The sequence below is a fragment of the Cryptomeria japonica genome, chromosome 4 (genome assembly GCF_030272615.1).
Source record: "Cryptomeria japonica chromosome 4, Sugi_1.0, whole genome shotgun sequence".
Classification (NCBI taxonomy): Eukaryota; Viridiplantae; Streptophyta; class Pinopsida; order Cupressales; family Cupressaceae; genus Cryptomeria; species Cryptomeria japonica.
In genome coordinates this window covers 667,773,544-667,786,715 of record NC_081408.1, presented here as the reverse complement: position 1 = coordinate 667,786,715, position 13,172 = coordinate 667,773,544, and positions in this window count along the sequence as shown.

Here is a 13,172-nt window from a genome sequence, read left to right as displayed (position 1 = left end):
ATCAAAGATAAGAATATTGTCAATAGGCCTTTGATTTGCTTGAAAAGTTGAATGGTTCTAAATGAGCCCCATGCTTGTCGAGTGCAAGGATCCTACATTATAAGGGACGAGGTTGACATTATGCCTTGGGTGAATTTGGTAGAATGGATACCCTTTAGTCCTTGGCTCCTAATCAAAGAGGTTTAGCTTATGACTCATGTTTCGTATCGGGTTGCTAAATGAATTTGGGTATGATATAAAATCCTCTATCAAAAAAGAAAAAAGAAAAAAATGATATATTTATATGTTAAAATTTTAACAATAAATCATTCTTTTAGAAAACTCATTGGGACTATGGTAGAGTGTAGACTTAGCAATTGGCTAGAAAAGGAAGGGAAGAGAGTGAATGGCAAGTAACTTCTTGGCCAAAACACTCTAAATTGATAATAGCATTAGTCTTTAGATATTTGAAAGAGAAGGGGAAGAAGTTTGTGTTGATTTCTTAATTTCAAGAAGGTATTTGACATTGTGCAAACTCTAAGGTGGAGCGAAAGAGGGGAATTTTGGAGATGTATAGGACGCAACTATTCATACATTGTATGATTAGCTTCGAGCTAAAATTAGAACAAGGCAAGGATTATGAGAATGTTTAGGGAGCAAAATTGGGGTCAAGAAAGGATGTTTTCTATCCCCTACTTTGGTAGGGTTATACATCAACAAGTTGAGAGCAATGTATAGACAAGTTTGGTGGCAAATATTTTCACTTGACTAGCTATGTAAAAGTTGCTTTTATATGTGATGACTTTATCTTAATGGAGAAAATATATAACTATTTTAGCCTTAATTTCCCCACCAAACTTAGTTGGGAGACTTGTATAGAAAAGAAAAGATACAAAGGAGATGTGATTGGTAAATGAATTTATGCTAATATTGTAGTTTAGTGTTTAAAGTTATATTAATCTTTTAGTTTTGTTTTCGCCTAAAACTAAAATTACTCCAAAGCTCTATGTTCTAGAGCAAGAAATGCAATTTTTATTTATTTATAAAGACTCATTGGAGTTTTTACATGTTTACTTGACAAGTTAAATATCTAAATTTGATGTCAAGGTCTCATTTTATCAAATATAATATATTTACAAGTTAAATTTTCAACAATTAATTCTCTTCTTGAAAAGCTCTTAGGGAGTATGGTAGAGTGTAGAATTAGCATTTGGAAAAAAAAAAGGAAGGAAAGGGGGTGAAAGGGCAAGTGAGGTTTTAGGCTTAAAAAAAGGAAGGAAAGAGGGTGAAAGGACAAGTGAGTTTTACGCCAAAATATTTTAAATTGACTATTGCTTTAATCTTAGACATCTAATAGATCTAAGCTATAGGATATTCAAGGGGGAGAAGTTTTTTGTTGTTTTGTTGATTTCAAGAAGGAATTTGACATTGTGCTAAAATAGAAGCAAAGTCTATTGTGGAATGGATGAGTTGGGAATTTCAGAGATGCGTAGAGCAACTATATGTAGGTTGTATGGTTAGTTTCAAAACAAAATTAAAACTAGAAAAGAATTATTATAATGTTTTAGGAGTGACATTGGGGTCAAGCAAGGATATCCTCTACTTTGTTTGGGTTATTTATTGACAAGTTAAAAGGAGTTAAAAGACAAGTTTGGTGGTAGAGGTCTTCACTTGGCTAGCTATGAAAGAGTTGCTTTTATACATGGATGAAATTAATTTATTAGAAAAAATAACAAATGACTTGAGAGAGTGCTTGAGAGTTATTGAATTATTTTGTCAAGAGGCAAGGATGCAAGTGAATATTATTTTAAAACCAAAGTCATTTTCTTACCTTTAGAAGAAAGAAGAACAAAAATGAACATCTTAATTCAAGGAACTCTCATGCAAGTGGTAAATGAATATAAATATCTTGGCATTAATTTCTACAACAAACTTAGTTGGGAGACTTGTTTGACAAAGAAAGATAAAAGTTGATGGAAAACTTTATACTTATTATAAATTGCATGCAAAAAATATTGTTATGGGATTAGAAAACTAATAAGGCTTCCTATTTGGGTTGCTTGTTAGTAATGGTGTTATATAAGTATGAAGTTTGAAGTAGCAACACATTAGTATTGAAATGGAGGCAAATAGAGAGGCTACAAAGCCATCTAATCACAAATAGTTTTTGTTTAGGGTAAAAATGGAGGCTTTCATCCAAACATTGGAATACGAAAGCACCTAAAGGAGTGATCCTCTTTGATTGTCTCTTGTGAAAGAGAGTCAAGGAATACTTTCAAGGTTTCTATTTATTCGCTAATATGAAAGGGAATGTGTTAAACGTTGGAGAATGCAAAGCTAAGCTAGTAAAAAGAATGACAACAACTATAACAACAGAGATAACAGTTTGATAAAGAAGCAAAAATGAGATAGAAAACATAGATCTGAGAATAAGGATATGATGTACACCTATGATTCAAAACTGAGTCTAATTTGACAAGACTAGGGCATTGTACGCCCTGGTCTTAGAGACAATGAGGAGCTACAAACTAGAGAGTTGAATTTTGAGTCTGTTTGAGAACTTCCTTTGAAATCTGAAGTTGACTGAGAAGGATTAGGGCATGGAGTGACATAGTCCTAAAGGACTATGGTGTGGGGTGCCCTGGTCCTTGAGATCCAGGTCCAAATTCTGGTGATGGGTCTATGTATGTTTGTTGAGATCTCTCGAAAATTGACCGCTTTGACAGAAACCTATAACTGCACCTGCAAGTTGGAAAATGGTGTGTTTGTGGCTATATAGGGTTTTCCCTAGTCAAACCCCTTGTTTTGGTGATTTCCATCTCCACAAATAGCTGATATAGTATCGAAAAGTGTGAGTGCCCTAGAATCTCACGTGTTTGTAAGATTCTTATGAGCTAAATGCAAACTAGAGTTCTGCCCTATGTTTTGAGAAAAACCCTAAAATGATTGTAATGTAAATGCTTCAAATCACAAATGTAATAAAGACGTAAATCAATCAAGTAAATTTGAAAATCAATGATGTAGATCTAAAACTCAATAGAGATATGAAAATAACATGAAATCATACCGAATCCTAAGGAAGAGGTACAAGTCAATCAACAATTGGTGATTCTCTTATCATTCTTCAATATCTCTTAAGCTTCCACAATTGATGAAAATGTTGATGAAGACTTGATTGATGGATGGATTTGCTAATTTTAGACTTCACACAAAGATTCTCTTTAACTTCACAAGGATCTCCTTTCAAATTGCTAGATTAACATCCTCAAATGAAGGAGAGAAAGACTTTATATATGAAACTCTAATTTTAATTTTGATAAAAGGTCAACTTAGAATTGATAAAAATTGACACCAAGTGGGATTTGAATATCATAATACCGTTAAATTAAGCTCCCAAAATTTGAGGAAAAAAAATTGGGACCAAGTAGTCCATTCAACTTTTTTTCAATTATTTAGGGATGCGAGATATCGTGATTATAAGGTCAAATCTAGCACGATAGGTCAATCCAAGATGTGTAGATATGTGAAAATGTGCCTTGAAGATTGAAGTTAGGACATTATTATGATTAAATTAAGATAAAATAAAAGGGGCACGCCTAGGGTTAAGGGCCCAATTTTATAATGTTTGAATTGATGAGAGGGGACTTTAGATTTAATTAAATTAATAATTAAATGCCTAAAGAAGCCCTATAAATGCAAGATGCAATGGGACACACTAAGGTGGGTGTTAACCTAAGCGTGGAATTGGACAACCCTAATAGGGGTGTACAACAAGTTCAAGTACAAAAAAATAAACAGTCATGGGAAAAATGATATATCCATAACATGTCAAACGAAGCCCCCAACAGTATTTGTAGTACAACATTAGGAACTAGATCCTACAAAACCACATTATTAATTGAAATCACAAAATAACCTAAAGTTCTTACTAAAAGTTATGAAATTCGAGCGTAGCTATATGCCCCCCTGTTTCGACTTGCTATTTAGTATGTTGAAACAGGGTACCATGTTTACCACATCGAATTGTGAAGGAAATTGATGACAAATGCTCAAAACAAGGTTTGATACAAGATCAAAACAACTTAAGGATCATTTGGTAAGAAAGATAATTGAAACACAATTCTAACGTAACCAACAGTGCAATTATCGGAGTTCCCTAGCTTAAGATGTGAGAGATTAAATATGAAATGAAAAACTGTGGTTTAGAGAAGAGATTAACTTAAATAGTGAAAGTGACACTATTCATTTGTCTTCTTCACTTTTTGTCTCATGGTGTAGAGGAGGATCCCACATAGTAGAAAATGCCACATCGATAACCTAAAGTGCCTACCTGGATGGAGAATCTGAGGTAGTTTATCATCGAGGATGTTCCGTTGGATGAGGTAGGCCCACCAAAACTACATCCTTGTGATTTTTTCTAGTTTGATTAGTAGATTAGTTGTCAAAGCTCGAATTCTGACAAGGGCCGCCCAAAATGGGTGCCATGGTCCTATTTGGGCACCTTGGTCCCCTAGGGGTGCCATGGTCCCAAAAAAGGGGCACCAGGTGGCACTCATGGGGTTAGGACAAGTTTTGTGATTAGTTTTGATGTTGAGGATACTGATATATGATGTTTCATTTTGTAGGAGTTACCGTATTTAGGGAAACATACCTCTAAACACACATACAACCATTTGCAAAGCCAGATTCCTCATATGTCATTAGAGGATCAAAGACTTCTCCATGCAATAGGCTTGTGGTGGGTATGTTGCATGCCCACTATCAAGTTTCGTGGGCCAATGTTGATGGACTTGATGGAGAGACATGACCCAAATACATCCACATTCTTTCTGCCAATTGGGGAGATGACAATGACATTGGAGGATATATACTACATCCTGTGATTACCTGTGAGAGGGAGGACTACAAGATAAATTAGTCACACCAGTCACAAGCAGAGAGGAGGGGAGAGCAGATATATTGCATTGGCAAACCCACACTTGGAGAGATGAGAGGTTGAATTCTCATTCGATGGCTACTTCATCCAACGAGTACCATTTGGCTAGTGAGGAGATTGATGATTGTCATAATGGCGTTAGCCGTGTGTCCCGATGGGCAATCCAATCATATGCACAGAGGATTGATATATTCCATTCGCAAGATGGAGGAGCACCCTACTATGTTTGCATGGGGACGCAGTATGCTAGTGCATCTCTACCATGACTTGGGAGATTATGTATATATGGTGGGGGGAAGAGTTTGATAACCTACACCCTAATCTAGATCTAGATGTTCAAGCACATTAGTTGTACGAGGCCATCAGGGTTCCCAATGGATGTTAATATTAATGAGCCTCGAGTTCATGCGTATCCATGAACAAGATCTTGGCAGAGTGGTGATTTATTATATTGGAGAGTTGTGATTGACCGTCTGTAGTTGGATGATATCATATGGAGACCTTATAGGCGGATGGTTGTTTGCCTAGGTCAACAAGTACAACTTTGACACATGCAACAAGATTGTTTGCTAGAGGGTCGTCACAACTACATCATTGTTCCCTTCTATTTACATAGAGTGATGAGACAGCTTGGTCTAGAGCAGGGTTGTCCTATAGCAATTTTGATCTACATAAAACACTCCCGTAGTGTCGTGAGACCAGAAGCGATACCTAGACCTACTGCGTGCAAGATATGGACATAATAAATGATGATTAGGAAGGAGGAGAGAGGTATGTGCTCCCACTCCAAGATGATGCTAGGGTACAATGGAGCTATGTCACATGGTGGGAGAGGAACTTACCAAGTGCCATCTTTCCTTTAGACTACTCGAGAGGGAATCCTGATCCTTGGGTGAGACCAACCAATTGACATAGTGAGGATAGAGGAGATGAGGCTTTTGAGGAGTTGAGTGATGAGGATGATAATATAGAGGACTAGGAGGATGAACAAGAGTAGGAGGATGTTCCTAATCATACAAGAGATGAGATTGGAGTTGTGGACCCTCCACCATGAGAGGATAGGGGACAAGATGCAGTGAAAGATGAGGAGGTAGCCCTATAGAGACCAAGCTCGAGGCTACATAGGTTATCACCATTAGTGCCACATCCTGAGATACAAAGGCAATCCAAATGCATAGAGAGCAGTTGGGTGGTGCCACAAACTACAATAGCTTAGGCTCCTACCTAATTCGATCCTACTTGGCAGGAGGGGGATCCAGCTAAGAATGTGTTTAAAGAGTTAGATTTGAACTTGATTATATGATGATATATATGGATGACATTCTCTTTCTTTCTCTACAACCAACGTGCAAGGATGGTGTGACTTAATTCATCACGTGCTTGGAGACATTATTACTTCATCATGCATTCCACATTCCTCTCTAATCAGATGTATATCACAACAGAGTGTTGGGAAACATGAGGATGTTTTTGATGTAGTTAGGATAGAGTTGGAGCTTGGGTGAGAGGAGAGAGAACAACTACATGAGCTTACAGAGGCTTGTGTGGAGTTAGTGATGTATAGCGGTATAGTGATGGACTGAGATCAGAGGAGCTCATTGAGGTGTTACTTGTGTTCCACATCTATCCATCGACACACACCCATAGGACCACCACGACAGGGGCTAGAGGGCTCTGACAACCACCATCCATATAGTTGGTGATATGGATACCACATTTTGTAATAGTAGGATGATATGTATATCTTGTATCAAAAACTTATGTGTGTGTATGTGTGCGCACACACACATGTGTATGCCTATGCCTATGCATATGTGTGTGTGTGTGTGTGTGTGTGTGTGTGTGTGTGTGTGTGTGTGTGTGTGTGTGTGTGTGTGTGTGTGTGTGTGTGTGTGTATCTCTGTGTGTGTATGTATGTATGTATATATTATATATATATATATATATATATATATATATACACACACACACATGTATATATATATGTATGTATATATGTATATATATGTATGTATATATATATGTAGATATATATATATGTATGTGTATATATGTATGTATGTATATATGTATATATATATATATATATATATATATATATATATATATATATATATATATATATATATATATATATATATATATATATACATACATATACATATACATATACATATACATATACATATACATATGTATATGTATATGCACACACACACACATGATATTTTTTTTGTCTCAAATGTGTTCCTTTAATTGCAAAATAATGTGTCGTATTGCTTTGATTAAAAGTAACAAATTTGGAAAATTTACATGCATGTCAAATTTAATACACATGTGATTTATTTCTCAATACCTCCATGATTAAATTGATATATGTGTGATTTAACTAAACAACTAAGTGTTTAATTAAATGTTACAAGTGATGATGTAATGCAATTACGCTAAAATACATGGTAAATGTGATCTAATTAAATTCTATCTTAATTAAACGCAACATGATGTAATCTAACATAATACATAAAAGAAAATTGAATGATAAGCTAGCATAACAAAATGTAAATTCCTAAGAAATTGCACAATGAGTTCAAAACAACCAAAACTAAAGATGTTTGTCAAGAATGAATCAATGCATATTAAATAACATTTATCTAATACCATATGCTTTAACGAGGACATGCTATCATACCATTCAATAAAGATGAAAGGCAAAACATAGAGAAAGAAAGAAAGAAATTTCTAAGCATAATATCTACAGAGATTCATAACATATATGGATTCCTTAAGAGGTGTACTTCCATATCTGCAATTTTGTAAGCACCTGATTAGTAGACATCAATGATGATGTATGGTCCAAGCCAATTCAGACTAAACTTTCCTCTTTCTTTCGACAAAGCATTCACGTTGCATTGATTCTCATAAAGTACCAAGTCACCCATAGAGAAGGAGTGTTGATTAACCTTATCATTGTAGCTTCGTTGTAAAGTTTTTGATAATCTTGAATATGCTAAAAAATGTGTATGCATTCTTCAACAAGCATTTGAAATTGTTGAAGACATTGCTCTCGGAAAAAATCATCATCAATTATCCCCTTAAGAGAGATTCTTAGTGAAGGAATTTCCAACTCCAAAGGCATAATTGCATCAATACCATAAACAAGATTGTAGGGAGTAGTACCAGTAGCTATGTGATCACTTGTTCGATAGGCCCAAAGAGCATAGGTTAACTAAGTATGCCAATCCTTACCAAGCTTATTTACAGTTTTATGAAGAATTTGTTCAACGATCCTCTTAGAAGATTTAGCTTGATCCTAAGATTGTGACTCTTAACATTGTGTTGATTGTCGATGCTAAATCTGTGAAGTAGAAGATTAGGAAAATGAGTCCCACATTAATAGCTTTGATTGTTAAGGCTGAAATTGAAAAACTTCCAAAAGCTGGCTTTATTCACTCTATTGATTATTCCCCTTGGATTTTGAATATTGTTGCTATTGCTAAACCTAGTAACAAGATTAGAATGTGCATTGATTTTTGATATCACAATAAGGCTTCTTTGAAGGATGCTTTTCCACTTCCAAACATTGATATATTAGTAGATTCTACTGTTGGTCATTCTTTGTTATCCTTTATGGATGGTTTCTCTAGATACAACCAAATCTTTATAAACCCTCAAAGATCAATTCAAAAATTCTTTCACCACTCCTTGGGCTACGTTTTGTTGGGTGATGATGTTGTTTGGGTTAAAAAATAGCTAGCACCACCTATCAACGTGCTATGATTCTTATTTTCATGATTACATGCATTAAAACTTAGAAGATTACGTTGATGATATCCTAGCTAAGTCTATCTCTCATGAAGACCATGTTAGGATCATTTGCCAAATCTTTAAAAGAATTTGCAAATACAAAATGTGCTTGAATCCCTGAAAATGTGTTTTTGGTGTATATAGTAGAAAACTCTTAGGATTCATAGTGCCACATTGTGAGATTGAGGTGGATACAAAGGAAATAGATGCTATAACAAGCATGCCACCTCCTCAAAATATTCCTTGTTTGTGAATTTTACAAGGAAAAATTCAAGCTATTCGTAGGTTTGTCTCGCAAATTGTGGATCAGACCTTTCCTTTTACTCAATTGCTTAAGAAAGATACTACCTTTCGATGGAATGTGGATTGTCAAAAATCTTTTGAGGGTCTAAAAAACTATTTGGCTGATCTTGCTATCTTGCAACCTTTTATTTCTACTCAACCTTTCCTTCTTTATACTGCCAGTTCTTCTCATGCTCTTGCAACTTTTTTGGCACAACATAATAGCAATGGTAAAGAATGTTTGATTTATTATAGAAGCCACACTTTAATCTATTATGAAGTCTGATATACTATGATAGAAAGGCAATGTCTTGCTCTTGTTTTTGCAACTCAGAAGTTGAGACATTATCTTTTGAATGTTGAGACACATGTTATCATCAAATTTGATCCTTAAAACATCTCTTTTCTAAAATTGATCTTTTAGGACACTTAGCGAAATGAGTTATGATTTTAACTGAATTTGACCTCAAAAAGAAATAAAAGGACAAGCTTTAACCAACCATATGGCCGATGCTCCTTCTCCTCTTACTTTACCTAATCAAGAGTCCTTCCCCGATGACTTTGTTCTTCCCATTGATATCAATAAGACTTGGGAATTTAATTTTGATGGATCTAAGTGTCAAACTAGTTTAGGCATTGTTGTCATTTTAACACCGCCTTCAGGAAAACCAATTCCTTCATCCTACTATCTCAATTTCCTTTGTACTAACAATATTAATGAATATGAAGCCCTTATTTCTGGTTTAAAAGTGGCTTTATATCTTAATGTTCAACATTTGTGTATCTATAGTGATTCATAGTTGATTATAAGACAAGTTACATGAACTTATCAAGCTAAACAAGACGAACTATCACAATATCATGACTTGGTCTTATCATTGTTAGAGAAGTTTGATATTGTGATTATAAAGTCAAATCCAACATGGTAGGTCAATCCAAGATGTGTAGATATGCATAAATGTGCATTGAATATTGAAATTAGGACATTAATAGGATTAAATTAAGATAAAATAAAAGGGGCGAACCTAGGTTTAAGGGCCCAATTTTATGTGTGAACTAATGAGAGGGGACTTTAGATTTAATTAAATTAATAATTAAATGCCTAAAGAAGTCTTATAAATGCAAGATGCAATGGGACACACTAAGGCAGGTGTTAACCTAAGCGTGGAATTGGACAACCCTAATTAGGGGTGTCCAACTTATGATGCTAGAATTTAAAATGAAAACTTAGGTTGCACATGAGATTGTTTTAGGTGAGGCTAGTGCCTTTCCATTGAAGACATTAATTTGGGTCTAGATGTTAATTTACTTAAAGAGAATAGAGAACATCAAGCTACTTTGTTGCACTAAAATAACAATGGAGGAAAAGTTGGAAAGAAGAGCACGTAGATAAAATAAAATGTTGTAAATGAGTAAATATGGTATTAACATTCAAAAGCATCCAAACGTCAACATGAAAATCAAAAGACATGTGATAGATAATGTCAAGGCAACTACATGGTCAAGGAAGCTCAAGAGAAAAAAGAGAATACAATGTCAAATGATTCAATCCTAGAGGTGGCCACAAGCATAAGGACAACTTATGAATGCAAATAAAATGAAAAACAAAAATGTTAATAACTTAGCTAAGGACTAGATTGCATCATCTTAGTCATGAAGACAATGCCTAGAGAAGAGTGAGCAAATAGAATCTGTTGCTTTTTCACTTTGGGGCTATTGGAAACAAAATGTCATTACATCATAGAATGTCCCACTTACAAGGATATTTACATCAACTGCAATGATATTTTTGACTAATTGGTTACCTTGTTTGAAGAGAACAAATTAACAAAAATAAAATATTTGATCAAAGATTCATAGTAAAATATTCATGATTAAAAAGGAAATAGATGTTAATCAAACATGACTTGGGCAGCCTGTTAGATGGGTCTTATCTGCACATCATAGTATAAAATTAACTACACCTTGCATGCTAGGTTAAAATCTAACTACACCTTCAATTAAGTTTCTTAAAATACTAGTTGGTTTTTCATCCATATATCAAGGCTCCAATTTGTCACTTCATGCAACATTGTAGAATCTAATATAAAAATAAATTTCTATTAACTAGCTTAGGTGAAGAGAGAAAAAAACAGGGTTTACATTTTGTTTTAGATTAAAAAAGCAGTGTTAACTAGGGCGGTGACCCTTGACAAAAAGCAACATCAAGAGAGATGATGTTGGAAGAGAACCACAACCCAAAGGCGGAAAGGAACAAACAGAGGAGCCTAACCAACTAGGAAACAAACCCCACTCAAGGGGGGGACGTGCCACCCAAACCCCTACGAGGGGGGGGTATGGGGCAGGGAAGAAGACTTCCCCTTACGTCTACGAGCAACCACAAACTAGGTAATGCTAAGATCTATCGAAAGGGCCTCCACAGGGTCAACAACATCGGTGACAGTAGAAGGCTGGAAGAGGGTCGTGGGGGGTTGCAGAATAACAACAACAACAACAAGTTGTGATAGAACAACAAAATCAGAAGCAAATCCAATAGTAGGGGAGGGCTGCAAGAGAGGAGAAGCGGAAGTGGGGACCTCCACAGATGAGGCCACAAAAACATCAGTAGGAGCAACAGGAGTCGTGGGGGCCACAACAACATCCTCATGGGAGGAAACAACAGACACAGAATCCGTAGCAATAACTGTTAAGTGGTCAGCAATAGCATTCTTCCACTAGGTAGAAACCCCTTTGTGTTTTGGAGAAGAGCAACTCGAAGCAAGATGGCTAGTAGAGAAACATCTTCTGCAGTGAAAGGGGAGGCCTTCAAAATCCACCAGTTGTGACCAAGGCCTATCCCCCACCATAAGAACCACATCACCTGCGAGAGGAGCAGAGATATTGACATCAACAAGAATGCGGGGCAAAGGTAGTGTGTTCCATTGAGGACGTAGCATCATCAACCTTCAAGAAATGACCAATAGAGTTACCGATCGCCTCATAGCAAGAGTGCTCCCGGAAATGAAGAGGGAGATTAATAAGCCGAACCTAAACTGGACGCACATTAAGTGGTTCAGTGAGAGGGTTGAAAGAGGTTATCCATGGCTTGATGGAGAGGGAGTGCACTCCCCAAGCCCATAGCTTGCTCAAAATTAAATCCATATCAGCGGAAGATGTGAAGGAAGCAATGAAAAATCCTTTAGCACAGGGAAATAGCTCGATATTGAGAGCAATCAAAGGCTACCAGGAGTCACTTACCCAGTTGTGAAGGTCCGGTAGGGAAGGCCAAAGCCCAGAGAATCTGCACACCAAAGCACAGTGCTGGTAAAACCCAATGTTGTCCACAACATCCTGTCCGCAAACCACCACATGGGAGGATTTCACACAAGGGAGAGGATGAACACCCTTAGAGGGTTGGGCGGAAGATCTGGCCACACGAGAAAAGCTACGCTTACCAGCAGGTTTGGGCAAAGGACTAGCAACATCAACGACAGGCAACAAAGTTGTTTCCCTAGAAGCAAGAGAGCCGACAACAACAGGATCCACAATTGGGGAACCGAGGGGTGGGTGGATGCAGCACCAAGCGCATCAACAACCGCCAAAGGGGTCACCGACCAAACAACAGTACCATGGATCGTAGGAGCTGAGGACCCCATGCAAGGAAGGGGGGGGGAGCAGAGCCCCAGACATCCACAACAGAACCAAGGGCGTTCAAAAAGAGGGAGGTGAGAGAGCCGTTGGAGGGAGGCAGGAGAGCCATTTTCGTATAATTGATCTTTAGAAATATGCAAATGCGGGTGATGTTATTTTAAGGGTTTACATTTTGTTAACAAAATATTCTCATTTTATAATTTTTTTAATTTAATTTATAAGAATTAAAAAAGGTTAATAATTCAATATGATTATTATTATTTAATTATTATAGTAGAACATACAATAGAACTTAACAAAATGAAATCAATAGTTCTCATAGGTAATAGTTATAAAATGGATAGTCCCATTAGAGGGTGGTTTCAAAACCATTAGTTATGAAGTGGTAGTTATGAAAATAATAGTTTGCACAAGGTAATGATTTTACTTTAATGCTAAATATAGAATTGAAAACAATCATGTAATGATTGAATTTATTAAAATTCTATCCAAGAATACCCTTTAGCACATGGTCAAGACCTTCTAACATTTATAAAAGAGT